This window comes from Heterocephalus glaber, unplaced genomic scaffold (genome assembly GCF_053883595.1).
Source record: "Heterocephalus glaber isolate CG9 unplaced genomic scaffold, H.glaber_assembly_v1.0 deba00000896, whole genome shotgun sequence".
In the NCBI taxonomy this organism is placed as follows: Eukaryota; Metazoa; Chordata; class Mammalia; order Rodentia; family Bathyergidae; genus Heterocephalus; species Heterocephalus glaber.
The window spans coordinates 3,761,075-3,780,424 of NW_028258170.1; the positions used below are offsets into that span (position 1 = coordinate 3,761,075).

Consider the following 19,350-nt stretch of genomic DNA (forward strand, 5'->3'; position numbering starts at 1 on the left):
AAAATCTCTTAACAGAAATAAAGGCAGAAAACTTCCCAAGCAGGGGAAAAGAGCTTGACATACAGATAAGTGAGGCATATAGGACTCCAAATAGCCTTGATCAAAAAGAATCAACACATAGGCATATAATTGTTAAGATTCCAGAAACACAGCGGAAGAACAAAGTTCTCCAAGCAGTTAGAGAAAAGAAACAAATCACCTACAAAGGAAAGCCCACCAGAATCACAGCAGACTTCTCAGCACAAACAATCAAGGCAAGAAAAGCTTGGAGTGACATATTCCAAGCCCTAAAAGAAAACAGCCTCCAACCCAGATTGATGTACCCTTCAAAATTATTTTTCAAAATGGATGGAGAAATAAGATACTTTCATGACAAAGAGCACCTTAGGAACTTCGTGAATACCAAACCAGCACTCCAAAGAATTTTACACAAGATCCTAGGAAAAGACATTGAGGATCACACCCCCAGGAAGCAAAGCAGAATGAACCTATCTGGCATGACAAGAAATTAAATTTAAAGGGGGAGAACCCAACAAAAAGAAAAAGTCATGGAAAAGACAAGTCAATACATTTCAGTTATAACCATCAATGTTAATGGTCTTAATTCACAAATCAAAAGAAATAGACTGGCAGAATGGGTCAAGAAGAAAAGCCCAACAATATGCTTCATACAAGAAACACATTTAATTCAAAAGGAAACTCATAGACTGAAAGTTAAAGTGTGCAAAACAACAGTCCATGCGACAAGAACAAAAAAAAAAAGCAGGAGTAGCTATCCTCTTTGCAGATCAAGTAGATTTCAAACAAACACTGATTAAGAGAGATGAAGAAGGACACTACATCCTTGTAAAGGGAAGAATCCAAGAGGAAATGATGACAATCATAAATATCTATGCACAAAACACGAGTGCACACAACTATATAAAACAAATACTACTGGACATGAAAAATCATATATGCACTAATACAATTGTAATGGGGGACCTGAACACCCCACTGTCAAGAATAGATAGATCAACTAGACTAAAAATAAGTAATGAAATACTAGAACTCAATCGAACTCTTGAACAAATGAACTTAAAAGATGTTTACAGAGTCTTCCACTCCCACAAAATCAGAATACACATTCTTCTCAGCTGCATATGGGACTTTCTCCAAAATAGACCACATACTCACACATAGAACATGTTTAAGTAAGTGCAAAGGAATTGAAGTTATCCCCTGTATATTATCAGACCATAGTGTGATGAAATTGGAGATCCATAGCAAAAGAAACTCAAAAAATTTCCTGAAAATGTGGAAATTGAACAACACACTTCTGAATAACCAATGGGTCACAGAGGAAATTAAAGAAGAAATCAGACAGTTCCTTCAATTAAATGACAATGACAATACAACATATCGGAATCTATGGGACACAATGAAAGCAGGCTTACGAGGGAAATTCATAGCAGTGAATACACATATTAGGAAAACAGGATGAGCCCAATTAAACAACTTGATGCTGAATCTCAAGCTTCTAGAAAAAGAAGAGCAGGACAACCCCAAAGCTTATACAAGGGAGGAAATTATAAAGATCAGAGGAGAAATCAATGCAATGGAGACTAAGACAATGATACAAAAAATCTATGAAGCCAAGAGTTGGTTCTTTGAAAGAATCAACAAAATTGACAAACCTTTAGCCAACCTTGTCAGAAAAAGGAAAGGCCCAAATCATGCAATTAGGAATGAAAAGGGTGAAATGACAAAAGACCCAGCAGAAATACAGAGAATCATCAATACCTACTTCCAGAACCTATACACCAATAAGATGGACAACACAGAAGAAATGGACAGATTCCTAGATACATATGAATTACCAAAGTTGAAGGAAGAAGACCTAAAAATTTTGAACAACCCAATATCAACCAATGAAATTGAAACTGTAATTAAAAACTTATCAACTAAGAAAAGCCCGGGCCCTGATGGCTTCACTGCTGAATTCTACAAGACATTTAGAGAGGAACTGCTGCCACTACTGTTTAAACTCTTCAATGAAATTGAAAGGGAAGCAATACTCCCAAATTCATTCCTGGAAGCAAGCATCACCTTAATTCCCAAAGCAGAGAAAGGCCCAACCGAAAAAGAGAACTATAGGCGAATCTCACTTATGAACATAGATGCAAAAATCCTTAATAAGATAATGTCAAACAGAATGCAGAAGATCAGGAAGAAGATCATACACCCTGATCAAATGGGATTCATCCCAGGGATGCAGGGAGGGTTCAACCTATGCAAATCAATCAATGTAATACACTATATCAACAGAGCCAAGGACAAAACCCATATGATTATCTCAATAGATGCAGAAAAAGCATTTGACAAAATCCAACATGCATTTATGATAAAAACCCTACAAAAAATTGGAATAGATAGTCTCTACCTCAAACTGATAGAAGCCATCTATGAAAAACCAACAGCCAATAGCATACTAAGTGGTCAAAAACTGAAATCCTTCACACTAAAATCAGGAACAAGACAAGGATGTCCACTATCACCACTCTTGTTCAATATAGTTTTGGAAACATTAGCCATGGCAATTAGACAAGAGAAAGAAATAAAAGGAATAAAGATAGGTAATGAAGAAGTCAAATTGTCATTATTTGCAGATGACATGATACTCTATATAGAAGACCCCAAGAACTCCACCAAAAGTCTTCAAGACTTAATAACCAAATTCAGTCAAGTAGCTGGTTACAAGGTCAACACACAAAAATCAATAGCTTTCCTCTACACCAATGACAGACTCACTGCGAGAGAAACAGGCCAAATAATTCCTTTCACAATAGCATCCACAAAACTGAAATACCTAGGAATCATCCTAACAAAAGAAATCAAAGACCTCTTCTCTGAAAACTATGACACTCTGAAAAGAGAGATTGAAGATGATATCAGAAAATGGACAGACATCCCCTGCTCCTGGGTAGGAAGGATTAATATAGTGAAAATGGTCATACTTCCAAAAGTGCTATATAGATTTAATGCAATTCCAATTGAGATACCAGCAGCATACTTCAAAGTCCTTGAGAAAACTATCCAAAAATTCATTTGGAACAAGAAGAGACCCAGAATAGAAAAAGCAATTCTAAGTAACAGAGACATGGCAGGGGGTATCACAATTCCCAGCCTGCAACTCTACTACAAAGCTATTGTGATAAAAACAGCATGGTACTGGCAAAGAAACAGACTTGAGGACCAGTGGAACAGATTAGAACATGCAGAAACAAGGCCAAATACACTCAGCCATCTCATCTTCGATAAAGGAGCCAAACACCCTCACTGGAGGAAAGACAGCCTCTTTAATAAATGGTGCTGGAAAAATTGGGCTTCAACTTGCCAAAGATTAAAACTAGATTTGTATCTCTCACCATGTACTAAACTAAAAATCAAAATGGATTAAAGATCTAAATATTAAAATAGAAACTCTGAACCAGTTGGAACAGAGGTTAGGTAGAACCCTTGAAGACATCAGTGTAGGAAAAGATTTTATGAACAAAACCTCAGTTGCCCGTGAACTAGCACAAACAATAAACAAGTGGGATCTCTTCTTATTAAAAGACTTCTGCACAGCAAGAGAAACCACCAGTAGTATGAAGAGACAACCCTCAATGTGGGAAAAAATCTTCACCTGCTCTTCCTCAGACAAAGGTCTACTATCTCGAATCTATAAAGAACTGAAAAAGATCAGACCTCCCAAATTGAAAGACCCAATCCGAAAATGGGCATCTGAAATGAATAGACATTTCTCAGACAAAGAAGTAGAAATAGCAAATAAATACATGAAAAAATGTTCAACATCACTGGTCATTCGAGAGATGCAAATGAAAACAACGCTGAGATTCCACTTCACTCCAGAAAGAATGGCTGCTATCATGAAATCAACCAATAACTAATGCTGGCGGGGCTGTGGGGAAAGAGGAACCCTGCTCCACTGCTGGTGGGAGTGTAGACTGGTGCAAGCACTGTGGAAATCAGTATGGAGATACCTCAAAGAACTAGGACTGGAAATCCCATTTGACCCTGCTATTCCACTGCTGGGGATCTTCCCCAAAGAATTAAAAGAATCATACCACAGTGATATATGTGCACCCATGTTCATAGCAGCATAGTTTGTGATAGCTAAAACTTGGAAACAGCCCAAATGCCCATCAACTGGAGACTGGATAAAGAAAATGTAGGATTTTTATGAAATGGAGTACTACTCAGCCATCAAAAATGAGAAATTAGAGACATTTATAGCTAAGTGGATGCACATTGAGGCGATACTCTTAAGTGAAATAAATACGACACACATGTATAAATACTGAATAATTTCTCTGGTGTGAGAAACTGAAAGTATAAATAAGGACTAAATGTATAATAGGTTATGTGAAATAGGAAGAAAAGGGGCAAAGGGGAAGGAAGTTGGAGGGCTAGGGGAAAGGATAGAAGGGAATAGGATTAATATGAGAAAATGGAAAAATAGGAATGTGGGGAGCGGTGGTAGCTAAGGAGACTCCATTTTGAATCTTACCCTCCATTGTATGGAGACTATGTTATGAGGAACCGCGTCCTTACCTAAATTGGATGTTTACCTTCAGAGATTGCCCTGGAATGTGATGAATGTTCTGTAGCCCGGAGAAACGGGAAGGTCCATGAGGGTGGGGAATTGCCAAGGGACTGGAAAGCAGGAAAGCAGGTGTCCCTGGATAAGGGTCATGATGTAACAACCAAACTCAGCTGTAACAACAAAATTCACCTGTAACAAACTCACGGGTTCTATAAAAGGGAAGGGAAAAATAAACTCGTAGTTCGGTCTTGGGAGCCCTGAAGACTCTGTCTTTTTTCTTTTGAAGTGTGTTTTTTCTTTCATCCTCACCCCTCCTCTCAGGTACTGTTCAACTAGTGACGGCGGGTCCCATCATAGGAACAAAATCTTTGTAAATAGGGAGGAATGGAGGGGTTGAAGGGAGGCCTGGGCAAGGGTGAAAAATAAGAACCAAGAGAGACTATGTAAAGGTGCAAATTTCCAATGATGAATGTCATTATATTGTATACCTAAAATGTACCAATGATTAGAATGAATAATCGATAATCCAACATAGGAAGAAAAGGTCCAAAGGGGTAGGGGTAGTGGGAGGGGCAGGGGAAAGGAAAGAAGGGAAAGGAAAAAATGATGAGAAATGGAAAAAATGGAAATAAAGTCTTTGTAAATAGGGAAGGGTGGAGGGTGTGAAGGGAGGGCTAGGAATGGGGAAAAAATAACAACCAAGATGCATCAAGTAAAGGTACAAGTTCCCAATGAGAAATGTAATTGTGTTGTATACCTACAAGGTACCAATAAAAGAATTTAATAAAAATTAAAAAAGAAAAAGGGGTAATGTAAGCCACATAAATCAAGTGACAGTGTTTGACAAAACAGTGTATAAATATTTTAATTTTTTAATGAAACCTGGACAACACAATGTAAAATATTTTATATGCGATATCATCAGCTGCAATGAACTAGACAATGCTTCTTAAACAAAGTAATAATTATTATTCTTTTGTCCAGTATATGGGACAAAGTATTCTCTCTTGGATGATCTTGCTACTTCTATATTTTTCTATCATTTTGAATCTAAGATCCAAGTTTGAATTCATGTCAATTCTTACATAGATAGTGCTAGCATAGAGTAAGTCACATGGCTCAAGAAGTGTAATTAAATGTATAATCAAGGTTGATTAACTTCTTAAGAAGCTTTTGTTTTTTTTAGCTTGATGAAACATCATTTTCACTGCATTTTTATTTGATTTGGTGCATGTTTGCAGTACATTGTTAGGAGGGATTTGGTATGCGTATGTAACAATCTTAATTCTACGCTTCCCTTCATCTCCCTTCTCCTCTTTCCATCTCTTCATCCTCTTGCCAGTTGATCAAGATCTACCTCCCTACCTGCTGTTATCTAGCTAGTATTTTGCTCTTTAATTATATTTAGCATTTCTGTATAGGAGAAATCATGCAATATTTAAGCTTGGGGTTTTTTTATTTACTTCACTTAACATTATGGTGTAAATGTGCATCTGTTATCCATGTTCTTCATTCTATAAGGCAGAGTAAGACTTTCACAGTGGCACATTCCTTGGATGTTTATTATTGAAAGAAAAGTTTATAGGAATGAAGCATGTTCTGCTTCAATCATATGGATATGTAGAAAAATCAATAGTTAATCTATCTTTGTCCTGTCAATTTTCCAGCAGTTTCTAATAAGAACAAAGAAGAATGAACAGTGGAAATTGTTTATCATTACCAGAATTCTTTCTCTTGAGAATTACCAATAATTCTGAAATGAAAGTAGTTCTATTTTTGTCACTTTCAGTAGTTTATCTCATTATTCTCCTGACTAATCTCAGAATGATCATTTTAATCAGAGTGGATTCCTGGATGCACATGCCCATGTATGTTTTCCTCAGTCAACTCTCATTCTCTGATCTCTGCTACTCCAATGCAGTTGGCCCCACGATACTGGTGGACCTGCTTGCTGAGAACAGATTGATTCCCTTCATTGGCTGCACTCTGCAATTCTTCACCTTCTGTGTATTCACTGATGCTGTGTGTGTGTGTGCTGCTGGCAGTGATGGCCTTCAACTGGTAGGAGGCCATCACCAGACCCCTGCTGCACACAACCCACATGTCCAGCATGCTGTGCACCCAGCTCCTGGCTGGGGTTTACCCTGGTGGGACTGGCAGATCCTCTGATACACACCATGCTGACATTCTGCCTGTGTATCTGTGGGTCTAAAGGGATTAATCATTTCTTCTGTGATATCCCTCCTCTCCTCTTAAGATCTTGTTCAGATACTCAGATCAATGAGCTGGTCATTTTCACTATTTTTGGTTTTATAGAACTGTGCACAATTTCAGGAGTCCTTGTTTCCTATTGCTATATCATCTTATCTGTTTTAAAGATCCACTCTGCTGAAGAGAAGGTCAAAGCTTTCTCCACCTGTGCCTTCCACCTCACTGCAGTTTCCATTCTCCAGGGAACCATGCTATTCACAAACTTCTGTCCCAGTTCTTCCTACTCCCTAGATCAGGACAAAATGACCTCACTGTTTTACACCCTGGTGATTCCCAGGCTGAACCCTCTGATTTACAGTCTAAGGAACACGGATGTGAAAGAGACCCTGCAGAAGCTGAGAAACAAAAAGTGGTTTTAAATGATTGTATTATATCTACATGTAAGACATATAATGGTGGTTGTTTTGAAAAAATATCTGGCCTGCTACAGAGCAAATTGTACTATATATGTAGTTAAGTTTACTGAGACAAGCCTTTGTACTGACCCCCAATTATAAGAAAATGTTGCAGATTTCCAAACTTGTCATGCTTCATTTTTGCCTTGAATTAATTTGTGTAATGTTTTCTGGATTCTCTCAATTGTGCCATTTTTCATTCTCTCATTTTTTTAATTTAGCTTAGCTTATAGTCAGGTGTGTCAACTCTTTACTCATTGTCTTTTTGTGCTGTATGTTAGATGTCATTCCATTATTATATTACAGGCGCATCTTATATTTTAGAGGGAAAGAACAGACTTTCCCTATGCTGAGCACTCAAGTAATCCACTGTAATACTCTAAACAATACTGAAATAAAGAGAATGTTGGGTAAGATCCAGAGAAAATACAAATCCAGTGTTCTGGAGAAAGACTTCCATGGATGGAAATATTCAGTCAGTCTTGGAGCTAAAAATTAGCATTTTGGGAAAAAACATGATTTTAGGCAGATGGCTTGACAATTAGAGAAAGCATGAGCTGTACTGTTTCATGATATATGGAAACCAAAGAAATTCAATGAAGTTAGCATATAAAAAATAGCTCATTTTTGTTTAAAATTATCTTTATTGTACATGTTTACAGTACAGAATGACTAACTCATCATGAGGAGTTGGTATATGTAACACATCTTAATCTACTTTTTTACAGATCTTTGAGTTTTATTTATTTTTAATTTGTATTACCACATGTTTGCAATGCATAATGGATACATTCATTGTGGGGAGTTGGTACATATGTACAAGGCATCTCACTTCTTTTTCAGCTTCCCCTCCACCCCTCCTTTTGCCAGCATCAGATTCATTTATTTATCTTGTATGTCCTGATAGAATTAATTATCATACACATGGTAAAATTAAAAATCCCACATAAAGCACATCTGAGTTCTGACATTATGGACATCATTCTCTCTATCTCTTTCTGGTTTATTTTTTTCTTTTCCATTCTTGTCCTGGTTAAATGCTTCTCTTCATTGTTCAACACCATGGCCCTAACTCAGTATTTAATTTAATGTTACATTTTTCTTAAATCATTTTCTTATATGAGCATGTAAGCTCCATCCCCCAGGACTGAGCATTTAATCCCTGTTATACAAAAAATACATATCATATCTGGGGGAAAATGAGAAAAAAATAAAACCAAAAATAATATGAGTTTTGACTGCTTATCATATGTTGATAACACAAAACTGACTGAGGGTGTGATATGTGATGAACATGCATAAAACACCACCCACACCCACACTTTACCATTAACTTCAAGAAATTATATAAGATGCCTGTGTGTAAAAGGTAAAAAATATACGAAGATGTGAGTATTAATTTCAGAATACACAGCATCCATCCATGTGTGGACTTGACAGTTTCCTTTTTCATCTTTCTCTGGACTCCTTTTCTGATGAGTCAAGCACCAAATGAACTTCTTGGAAAAAAAAAATTTTCCATATATTTGAATCCCTACAGAAGAGAATATAAATATCCACTACAGTCATAGAAGCTGGTGCCAGTCCTAGCAATCAGTGTAACATATTCCAGTCTACAAAACATTTCAGAATATAAGTAAAGCCCCAGGAACCCTAGTGTGATGGTGCACACATATAACCCAGCCACACTGTGAGGCTGAAGCAGGAGCATTGCAATATGGGCCCAGCCCGAACAACGTAGGGACTTAGTGAGAAGCTGTCTATAAATAAATGAATGAATAAATAAATAAGTGCTAGGGATATAGCTTATTGTGAAAACAGACTTCAATCCACAGCACAAAAACTATAATGAGAGAGAGAGAGAATCATGTTAGAAGACAGAACAATCTCATGTTAGATGGCAGCAATACAGAAAATAAAATATGAAGAATTCTTGTTTTGGGCTAAATGATGTATGAGTTTCCACCTATAATATTTTATTAAAATTTCCAAATGTGTGTGATGAGCACTGCTATGGTGCCCTCTTTTTATACTGAGATTTTAAGTCCTCAAATAATTTAGGAAGGAATTCTTTTAGGAGGTGGTAAATTAATAAGGTAAAACCTTCAGGCATGGGATTAGTGCAGTTATAATGCTGGAGATCTCCCTGCCCCTTCTGTGGTGTAAAGACAGTAAAAATCCAGTTATCTATGAATAATAAAACAGACTCACACAGACAATAAATCTGGTGACAAAATTTATAGTGCAAATGAATTGGTGTGCTCAATAGTGCAGCTGTGTCTACTGCCCACCCCAAGTCAGAATGTAAACTGCTAGTCTGCATATGGCCCATCATGTCTTATATGCCACTACTGCCAATGCCTCTTCCCAAAGCTGTATGCTTCTCAGTAACAATTTTGCTGAGCCCACAAGTTTACACTACCCAAAATGAGTTAAAAACAAGCAACACTTGAAAGCTACTTTGAAAAGTGAGAAAGACACAATGATAAAACTGAAGACTCTAAGGGGAAAAGCTTCACTCAAAGAAAATATCAGCTCTTCTGCTTAAATTACTTGTTTAATGCAACAAGTAACTGACATTTTGCAAGCCTACTTTGTATAATGTGTGCCAATTTGCTACCCAAGACAGCCATCACATGTTCAAAATGGCATTGCCACATGGAGACCAAGCCGCTTCATGAAAAGACAAGCCTTTGGAGTTTTTCAAAAGCAAAAAGTTAAACAAAATGCAGACACAATGCTCTGAAGCAATTATTGAAGACTATAGGGAACAGGGAATGGGGACATTACTAGAACCTCTGCAGTAAGTCCTAGTCTCCTGCGAGCCACAGCAACACAGGGCAAATTACAGGAAAGGTAGAAAAATGAGACTGAGAAGAAGCTGAGCTTTGGGTCTGATCAGTGCTGCTCTGGGCAGCAAAGATGAAAGCCCCCAGCTTACTGCACCTTTTATTCAGTACATTGGGAGAAATAAATGTAACAAATGACTTGCAGAGAGTTCAGTACTTCTGCATAAACAAGATGTAACAATCCAAAAACAATGAGGAACTGAGCGGATGTTTGTTCCTCCCAGGATGTTTTCAGCTGGTGTAATCTTGTCCTGGAGAATCACAGCATCAGCAGATCATTGAAGTCGCAGTTGTGACCAGAGGCCAAAATGGAATTATGTCTCAGAATTCCATAGCTGGGCTGTAGGCAGGAGAACTAGCCTAACCAAATGATTTTATCCTAAAATTATGTATCATTGCTCCCGACATACCTCCCTTTCTTTTTGTTTATATGTGAAGGTGTTTTTAGGAAAAGTGAGCACACCCAACAATGGCTTGTCCCTATATATTGTGAGGATCTATAGTGTGTTTGACTGGCTTAGCTGTCTATAATAAGCATAATTTATCTTAATTGGGGCTGTAAAAGGATTAAAAATCTAATTTTTTTAAACATTGTTGGCTGAAATACTTAAAACTTTTGTTGAACTCAAATAACTATTGTCTTTAGTTATACTTTTCTACTGGGTGTTTAAGACCAAGTTACAGTGAGATCTATATTAAATAAAATCAACCTCTTGCTATCTAACAAGGTCAATTGAGTCTCCTCAGGCAATGTCTTGGAACCATGCTTAGAGCCTCTTAGGTCCTCTGTCAGTGTCAGCCATCAGGATATGTCATGGCCTTGCTTGACCATGTTGCTTCCTGCGAAAGCATGGGAGATATTTTTCCTCCAGGTTACAGACATTCCTTTGGCACACTTTTTGTTGTATCTTTACTGTTTTGGTGTTCAGCAACCTCCCTGCTCAGAAGGTTGGGTGACTCACCAAAAATTCAGGATCTTGAAGATGGTTCTCTCATGACCTGGATCTTTCTGCTATTGTTGTAGATCTTGGAGGGCCAGGGCCAAAATACTGGCTGCCTTCTTAGACCAGATACCTCTTCAGTTTTGGTCTCTAAACTTTGGTTGTTGAACACCCAGAAGAGAAGATCAATAACATTAGCATTGTAAGAGGAGTAGTGAACTCAATTATTATAATTTTACCTGGATATTAAACATTTTGGAATAAAAATATAGTTAAACTGTAATTATTGCCAATTATGGTTGTTCTTGTGGTTGGATCCCTAAGTAGCTATCTTTTTATAGGATGTAATCTAAGGGAAATAAATCACCCTATAAGTGTGCTTATTATCATAGGTGGCTGGAGCATAGGAGAAGGGCAAATATCTGAATCAAAAGGTTATTATCATAAACAATATGTTGGAAGACCCATACAATTAGAGGGCATGAATACATTTTGTACACCAGAAAAGGAGCAGTAATAAATGTCACAATTATATAAAATCCTGTGTTCTTCGATGTAGTTTGGTACCAAAAGCATCTTTCTGATAACAGTCTTTTGCTTATGTCACAGAAATTAATCTTTTGAAGATGACCAATGTAGACATATCACAATAACACTTTTAGAACTTTAACCAATATAAACATTGTATAACATATTTAGAATTTAAACTTCAATGATAACCAATGTAATCAATTTATTTATTTTTTATTTTTTTTTTTTGGTACCAGGGATCAAACTTGGGTTCTTGTGCTTGTGAGCCAGACGGCAGAACCACTGAGCTAAATTCCCAGCCTGTAATCAATTTATAATAACAGAGATAATATTTATTGCAGTGTGTCTCCCATAAGATTATGAAAATTACTAGGGGGTCCCTTTAGTGAATTAAGACTAGAATAATTATTTTCTAGGCGGCCACTTCTTTATTCACCAAAGGGAGTACCCACAGTCTCTATGTACTTTGAAAAATAAATCTCAATGGCACTTTGATCAGTTAGCAACCTGGGGAAAGAAGGGCATGCCTTTAATTTAATAACATTTATCTGTAAGCTAATCCAATAACAGGTGAATATATTTTAAGGAAAAAAAATTTTTTCAAAAGATGAAAAGGAAAAGAGAAAAAAAAAATTGAACTCAACTGTACTGATGGACAGACAACAGACAAACATATAAGACAATTTATAATATTAGAGTGCATTCAAATATATTTGGCCAAATTGAATTATAATATCCCTTTTATGATTTTCTGGTTTATAATTGTATAAAAGACTGGTCAAAAACTTTTGTAGTCAATTAACAGAGATCTCTTGAGATTAGAATCAGAAGGAATGCAAGCACTTTTATACCTATAAATGTAAAAGGAACATTTTCAAGTTTCCTCTCCCTTTTTTAAGTTTTTTACCATAAATCTATAATTATTATTCCTCTGGGGGCATCATCTCAGTCCTGGACCCACTGTGGATTTGTTAGTCATCACTGGTGAGGTGGGTCACTCATGTGCAGCTGGCTCATTGCTCTCAGCAGGGTGCTATCCCTGGTCTCTGAGATGTTGGCAGTTCTACCAGCATAAACCATGTTTGCACATTCCAGGAGGGCAGCCACAAGGTTTCATCCTTATCTGTCAGGACACAGGCAAAATCTCTCCCCCAAATTATTAAAGCAGGAGCAATTTTTTGACATATAGCCTTTTGTAATCTTAAAAACAAGTGTAATAATTTAGGTTCTAAGGTAGAGAGGACCATAGCTCTTTCCAGTCTTTGAGTCAAACAAACTGCATAGGAGGAATCACTTAAAATATTAAGAGGTTGGGGAGGGAAGTTTTCAATCAGAAATAAAATGGCTAGCAACTCTGACCTCTGAGCAGAGAGACCAGGTGTAGGCAACACATAACTAAAGGAAGAGCTCCAAATTGCTGCTGGGCCCTTAGAGGAGTCATCAGTGAAATAGGTTGAGACACCTTGAAATGGCTGAAATTGAGTAACCTTGGGAAGAATAAACTCATGTTGCCAAAAAAAGCTGAAACAGAGGATCACTAGGGTAATGATTATCTATCTGTCCAATGAAATCTGCAAAGGCTACTTGCCAATATAAAGCAGTTTGTAGCAGCATCTGCATTTGATCCTTATCAATTGGGATAATGATGAAATGAAGGTTAGCACTAAATAATTGTTGGGTATGATTATGTCCCAAGGAAACCACTTTTGCAATTTGCTCTAGATATAATTGTAGAGATATCACTAACTGCAAAAGACCTGTTTCTCATACCATTGTCCTATTAAATCTGTAGGTGAGTGGAGGGTGTTAAGCACAAACAAATGAACTGGATAGAGTTTATATGAAAAACCTGATGGTTATGTATGCTTTGTTCTATTAATTGTAACTCCTTTTGTGCCTCTGGAGTTAATTTTCAAGGGGAATTAAGATCAGAATCTCCCTGTAATATTTCGTACAAATTCTGCAATTGAAAAGTTGCTATCCCTATTTTAGGCCTAATCCAATTAATATCACCTAATAATTTTTGAAAATCATTTAACTTTTTAATTTCTCTCTCCTAAATTATATCTTTTGTGGCTTAACTGATCGCTCTGTGAACAAGGTACCTGGGTAAATATAAGGCTCAGATAGTTGAACATTTTCGGGTGCTATGCACAATCCAAAATGCACTAAATCCTTCTTTGCAATAGCAAAGGCCTGTAAAAGTAGCTGTTGTGTATTCGCAGAGATTAATATGTCATCCATATAATGTGTTAAATATACAGTAGGGAATAATTTACGGGTAGCTTGAAGAGCCTGTGCTACAAAAAGCTGACACAATGTGGGGCTATTAGCCATTCCTTGAGGCAACACAGTCCACTGAATGTGCTTCATTGGTTCTTTAAAATTCATACTAGGTACCGAAAAGGCAAATTGAGGTTGGTCACTTGCCACAAAGGAATGTTAAAAAAGCAGTCTTTTAAATCTATAATTATAAGTGGCCACTTCTGGGGGATTGCCACTGGGTTTGGTAACCCAGGTTGCAGTGCCCCCATTGGAATGAGGCTTGCATTAACTGCATGTAAGTCCTGAAGCAAATGCCATTTCCCTGACCTTTTAGGAATAACAAAGATAGGTGCATTCCAAGGGCTCACAGATGGTTCTAAATGCCCCTTGTTAAATTGTTCTAATATGAGTTGCTCTAGAATAGTTATTTTCTCCTGTGGTAAGGGCCATTGATTAACCCAAATGGGATCATTTGATTTCCATTGTAAAGGCAAGGCTGCCTTGGGTGGAGAAACTTCTTCAACAGCCCCAACTAAAAATTTTGATCATATCCAATTCCAAAGCGATTATTTTTTTGTTTCTGTTCTACAGGCTGTGTTGTTCCCTGAAGTTGCTTGCCTAATCCCTTTCCCAGTTCATATACCATTTTAGACATCATCTGTTGGCCCAGTGAAGTTTCAGGGAGCAAAGTAGTCACTACAACTCTCCATTCTTCCAATAAATCTCTGCCCCATAAATTTACAGGTATGGGAGCTATGTAAGGACAAATATGTCCCAATTGACCATCAGGCCCTCATAAGGCAGGGAAATGGAGCTTTGCAAAATTTGTTGGGGGGCACCAAGGTCTACCAGAAATGTTTTAGTTGGTTTTCCCCCCAAGATGATGGCCAAAAACATGTGCCAATCGCGGACATGTCCACACCTGTGTCTATCAATCCTGTAAAGAATTTGCCATTCAATTTAATTTTGCACATGGGCCAGTTTTTGGAAATCTCTTGGGTGAAATAAATCTCTTCTTGAGGAATTTCTGGCTGAGGACCCTCTTGGGAATTTTTAAAGCTAACTTTATTTAATTTTGGTTTAGGCAAAGCAAAAATTGTGCAATGTAATCTCCTTTTTCTATTACCCAGAGTCCTGTGGAGCTAACAGGAACACACAATTCAGAGGTACAGTCAGAATCAACAATAGCCAGAATAACAGTAATGCCTTTCAAAGTTAGAGAGAATTTTCCAAGTATCAAACCAATGGTTCTGGGGGGTGGAGGTCCATGAATTCCTGTGGGGACAGATACCAGCATCTCATCTCTCAGCAGGCAAACTCTGTGAGCAACAGGAAGATCTATGAGCTCCCCAGTGTTCCCCTGATGAGGGAAGAAATGTCCCTCTGGACACCCATGCTGTCTGATTTTGTACTTGTGCACAGGTCTGAACTGGGTACCACTGACTCAGGAGCACTGGAGGCCCCTGGCCCTGATCCTATTGTTTCCCAAGCCCGAGGAATGGCTCAATTTCTGTTTCCCACCAGCAGTGCACCATGCCTATCATATCTGGAGTGGCAATCTTTAGCCCAGTGAATGCCTTTTTGGAATCAAGGGCAAAGGCCAGGTAGTAACATTTTCTCTGGATGCCTGACTCAGTGGCTGTGGGTCAGCTTGTAAAGCCACTTTCATTTTGCAGTTTTTTCTGAGATGCCCCATTTTTCCACAATTAAAACATTTTAAATCACTCTGTGTACCATGTAAATGTTGGGAGATGGCTTAAGCCATCAGAGCCGAATTGTATAAAGGAGACCCAGTATTCTGGCATGCCTTAATATATGCTCCAAGATCTTTAGAGGAGGCAACAGGATTTATTGCCTGTTTGCAATCCATATTAGCATTTTCATAGGCTAGCTGTAAAATCAGGATGTCTGCTGCCTTGGAATTAGAAATCTGTCTCTTAATAGTTTGTTGTAATTTTGCTACAAATCCTGTGTAAGTTTCCAATGTCCCTTGCATGATTTGAGTAAAAGATTTCACCAGCGCACCATCAACTGGCACAGAAGCCCAAGCCCTCTGCAGGAGGTCCTCTAGCTGGTGAAAGAGTAATGCTGGGCAACAGGCCTGCCTGCTTAAATCCAAAAAGTCACCTGTGCCCGATAACATGTCAATAGTAACTTCTCTCAACTGAGCATCTCCCTGGGCATTTTTATGAGCCTGTTCCCTGATTAAAGAATGCAGTTCCACTTCAAAGTGGAGATACTGAGCAGTGGATAGGCACATTTTTGCCAGGTGAAAAACATCATGAGGAACCAGAGAATAAGTCTGAAGTACACTGTCCAACAAATCCACTGTATAGGGGCTTTGGACTCCATTAGTTAGCACGCTCTGCCTGAGGTCCTTTAGGATGTTAAAATCAAACAAGGCATGAACATACATGTCCACCTCTGAGTTGTCAGGATCAGGCAAAACTGAGATAGGAAAGCACAAAGGGCCTCCCACTGCCTTGCTTGATGTCACAGCCTTTTGCAGGGTGTGGCAATAGGGAGTGGCCCCAGAAGTGGGCTTCACAAGAGGGGCAGCTAGATCTTTGTGAGATGGCTGAGGAGCTAGAGAATTACAGTCTTCCTCAGTACACTGCGGTGGTGGAGCAGAAGCCGCAGTGAGATGAAAACAAACCATAGAAGCTGAACAAGGGGAAGCCTGGACAGAAGGGTTGGTGGGGGGAGGGGTAGCCGAGGTTTCCTGAATTGACTGAGAGAATTTGAGAGCAGAGTGGAATAAGGCCCAAGTGGGGAGTGTTCAGGGGGAGAGATGATCACCCCTTTGCTGGGCCTCACGGAGAACAGTACCTACATGTTCCCACGCTATTGAGTTAGTTGTTCCTTCCTGGGGAAAAGATGGGATGTACATTCGTATGTCTTTTAACAAATCTATCACAGCAACTTTAGATACTGGGTACATAGCTTGCTTTAACAGTGACTTAAGTAACTTGGCAAAGTTATGCTGCTCTGATGACAGAGACTGACCCATAGTTGTAACTCAGCAAAGATAGAAAATTACCCCCAGCTGGACACACTTACCACCAATGTCCCTTGTCTGAGTCCGGAAATCATCCTCGGAGATCCGTGTGGTGTCTCTTTTACTCCAAGTTTGTCTCACAGGCGAGTTCCCTCCTGGATCTGATTCACATCCAAGTTGGGTGCCAAATGTAGGGAACAGGGAAAAGGGACATTACTAGAAACTCTGCAGTAAGTCCTAGTCTGCTGCAAGCCACAGCAGCACAGGGCCAAATACAGGAAAGGTAGAAAAATGAGACTGAAAAGAAGCTGAGCTCTGGGTCTGATCAGTGCTGCTCTGGGCAGCAAAGACGAAAGCCCTCAGCTTACTGCACCTTTTATTCAGTACATTGGGAGAAACAAATGTAACAAATGACTTGCAGAGAGTTCAGTACTTCCGTGTAAACAAGATGTAACAATCCAAAAACAATGAAGAACTGAGTAGATGTTTGTTCCTCCCAGGATATTTTCAGCTGGTGTAATCTTGTCCTGGAGAATCACAGCACCACCAGATCATTGAGGTCTCAGTTGTGACCAGAGGCCAAAATGGAATTATGTCTCAGAATTCCATAGCTGGGCTGTAGGCAGGAGAACTAGGGTAACCAAATGATTTTACCCTAAAATTATGTAGCATTGCTCCCGACAGCAGGCCACCACTTCATCAAAGGTGTCCACACTGAGAGCACCATACTTGGTTGCTAATCACATTTCTAAAACTAAGAACCCATTACTATTGGTGAAGAGTTAGCCCTACATGCTACTGAGGATGTTTGTCGTGAAATTTTGGAAACGTCTGCAGTTCAACACCTTGCATGTTTTACTCTAACAGCTATCACAATAAGTAGACAAGTTGATGAAATATGAGGGATACTGTAGCAAAATTGTTACAGAAGATCCAAGAATCACTGTAGTTTGTGTGTTTGTGTGTATGTGATAATTTTTCACAAGGATCTGTGTGAGGATATACATGTTCTTTTCCTGCCAACCAATACCACAGCTAAAGAGCTACTTAAGTCTTTGAATGATTACATGTCAGTAAAACTGATTTGATGGTGCTGCACCTGTGTTTGCCTGGAAGGAGAGACTGCCATGACCTGGCAGCTTTCTGGTTCACCCCTCAAGTCACAGAGGTTGCTTCTGCATGTGAGTCTAGACTAACTCATTCCCATAGAGAACCTGGCTGGCTGAAAAATGTTACATCAAGTTAACAATATTGTATAGGATGTGATTAAAATTACCAACCACATTAGAATCCATTCATTTCTGTGAGGAGATGAATGCAGAAAAGCACAACTTATATACAGAAATGAGATTGTTTTCCAAAACTACATCACTAGCCAGAGTTATGAGAGACAATCCAGAGATATTTTTTGCAAAAGCAGTCACCACTGGTAGCACATTTCAGGGACACAGAATAGTTCCCAGAACTTGCACATTCATGAGAAGTTCAGCTAGCTCAGTGAACGCAATCTGCCACACCAGAGGAGAATGACACTGTTCAAGTTGGAAGATAAAGTAGTTATATTCAAAGCCAAACTGGAGTTATAGAGACAACAAATGAATATTGGGATTTCTAACATGTTCAAGCATTAGCAGATATTTTGAAAGAGACTGATCCAGTGCCTTCTTTTGTCAAACTGGTACATGATAAGCTATCTCAGCTTTCAAGAGTTGAGCATTAATTTCCAACCATAAGTGACCCCTAAGTTGGGAAGGAATGATGTGCAATCCATTTGTGCATAGTCCAGGTGAATTGACTTTGTCCTTGCTGATGATATTGGCCTTAAAAGAAAGAACATTTGAGGCATTGTCTATTTTCCACACAATCTAGATTAAAGTCAATGTGGAATACCTTGAGGTTGCCTTAAAAGCATTTGAGATAGACTGGACATAAGCAACAAACTTAGGGTGTCACTCTCTCCCAACACCCCCAGAGGGGGCCTTCTACTTGGAGGAACACAAACCAAGGGTCTTAGGGCTCCCACTGATTCTTCCTTACAATTTAATAATAATAATAGAAAAAAGTGTACAAAAAATAAAATGTTCTTGAGCCATCTTACAAGCTTCCACCACCCCTGCTACCCAGAAAAAAATGTCTTCCATGAAATCAGTCCCTGGTACCAGAAGTTTGGGGACCACAGTCTTAGAAGATGGCCAATACAGACAGCTTCCTTCAAAGCTCTTCCATTGCACAATCTCCAGGGCAAGATTCCACTTATTTCCTGTGTGTGTTTCCATAGTGTATGATAGACAGATCTTTCTGAATCAATATTAATAATATTGAAGTGTCTAGCTAAAACTTGAAACCATTTAGGCAGTCAACCTGGCAGTCTTTCCTATTGTTCCTTTCTGCACTCCATCCCTGGTAAGATCTTGGCTTGGTATAGAGATGGATTGGACAACCTCGCCATAAACTTGCAACTCCAAGACTCATTATTTTGCGGAATTTAGTCAAAATACTCTACAACATTCCA

At 38.6% G+C, this 19,350-nt stretch overlaps 2 pseudogenes across 1 annotated transcript in view; one reads left to right on the plus strand and one right to left on the minus strand.

The window, feature by feature from the left end:
• The window catches only part of LOC106008074 (olfactory receptor 10AG1-like), a 144,617-nt pseudogene extending 127,270 nt beyond the window's left edge, over positions 1-17,347 (minus strand). The window contains exon 1 of the transcript XR_015450012.1: positions 16,901-17,347. The product of XR_015450012.1 is annotated as an olfactory receptor 10AG1-like (transcript). The remainder of the gene's footprint in view (positions 1-16,900) is intronic.
• LOC101704680 (olfactory receptor 5W2-like) lies at positions 6,281-7,251 on the plus strand (annotated as a pseudogene).
• Positions 17,348-19,350: the final 2,003 nt, after the last annotated feature.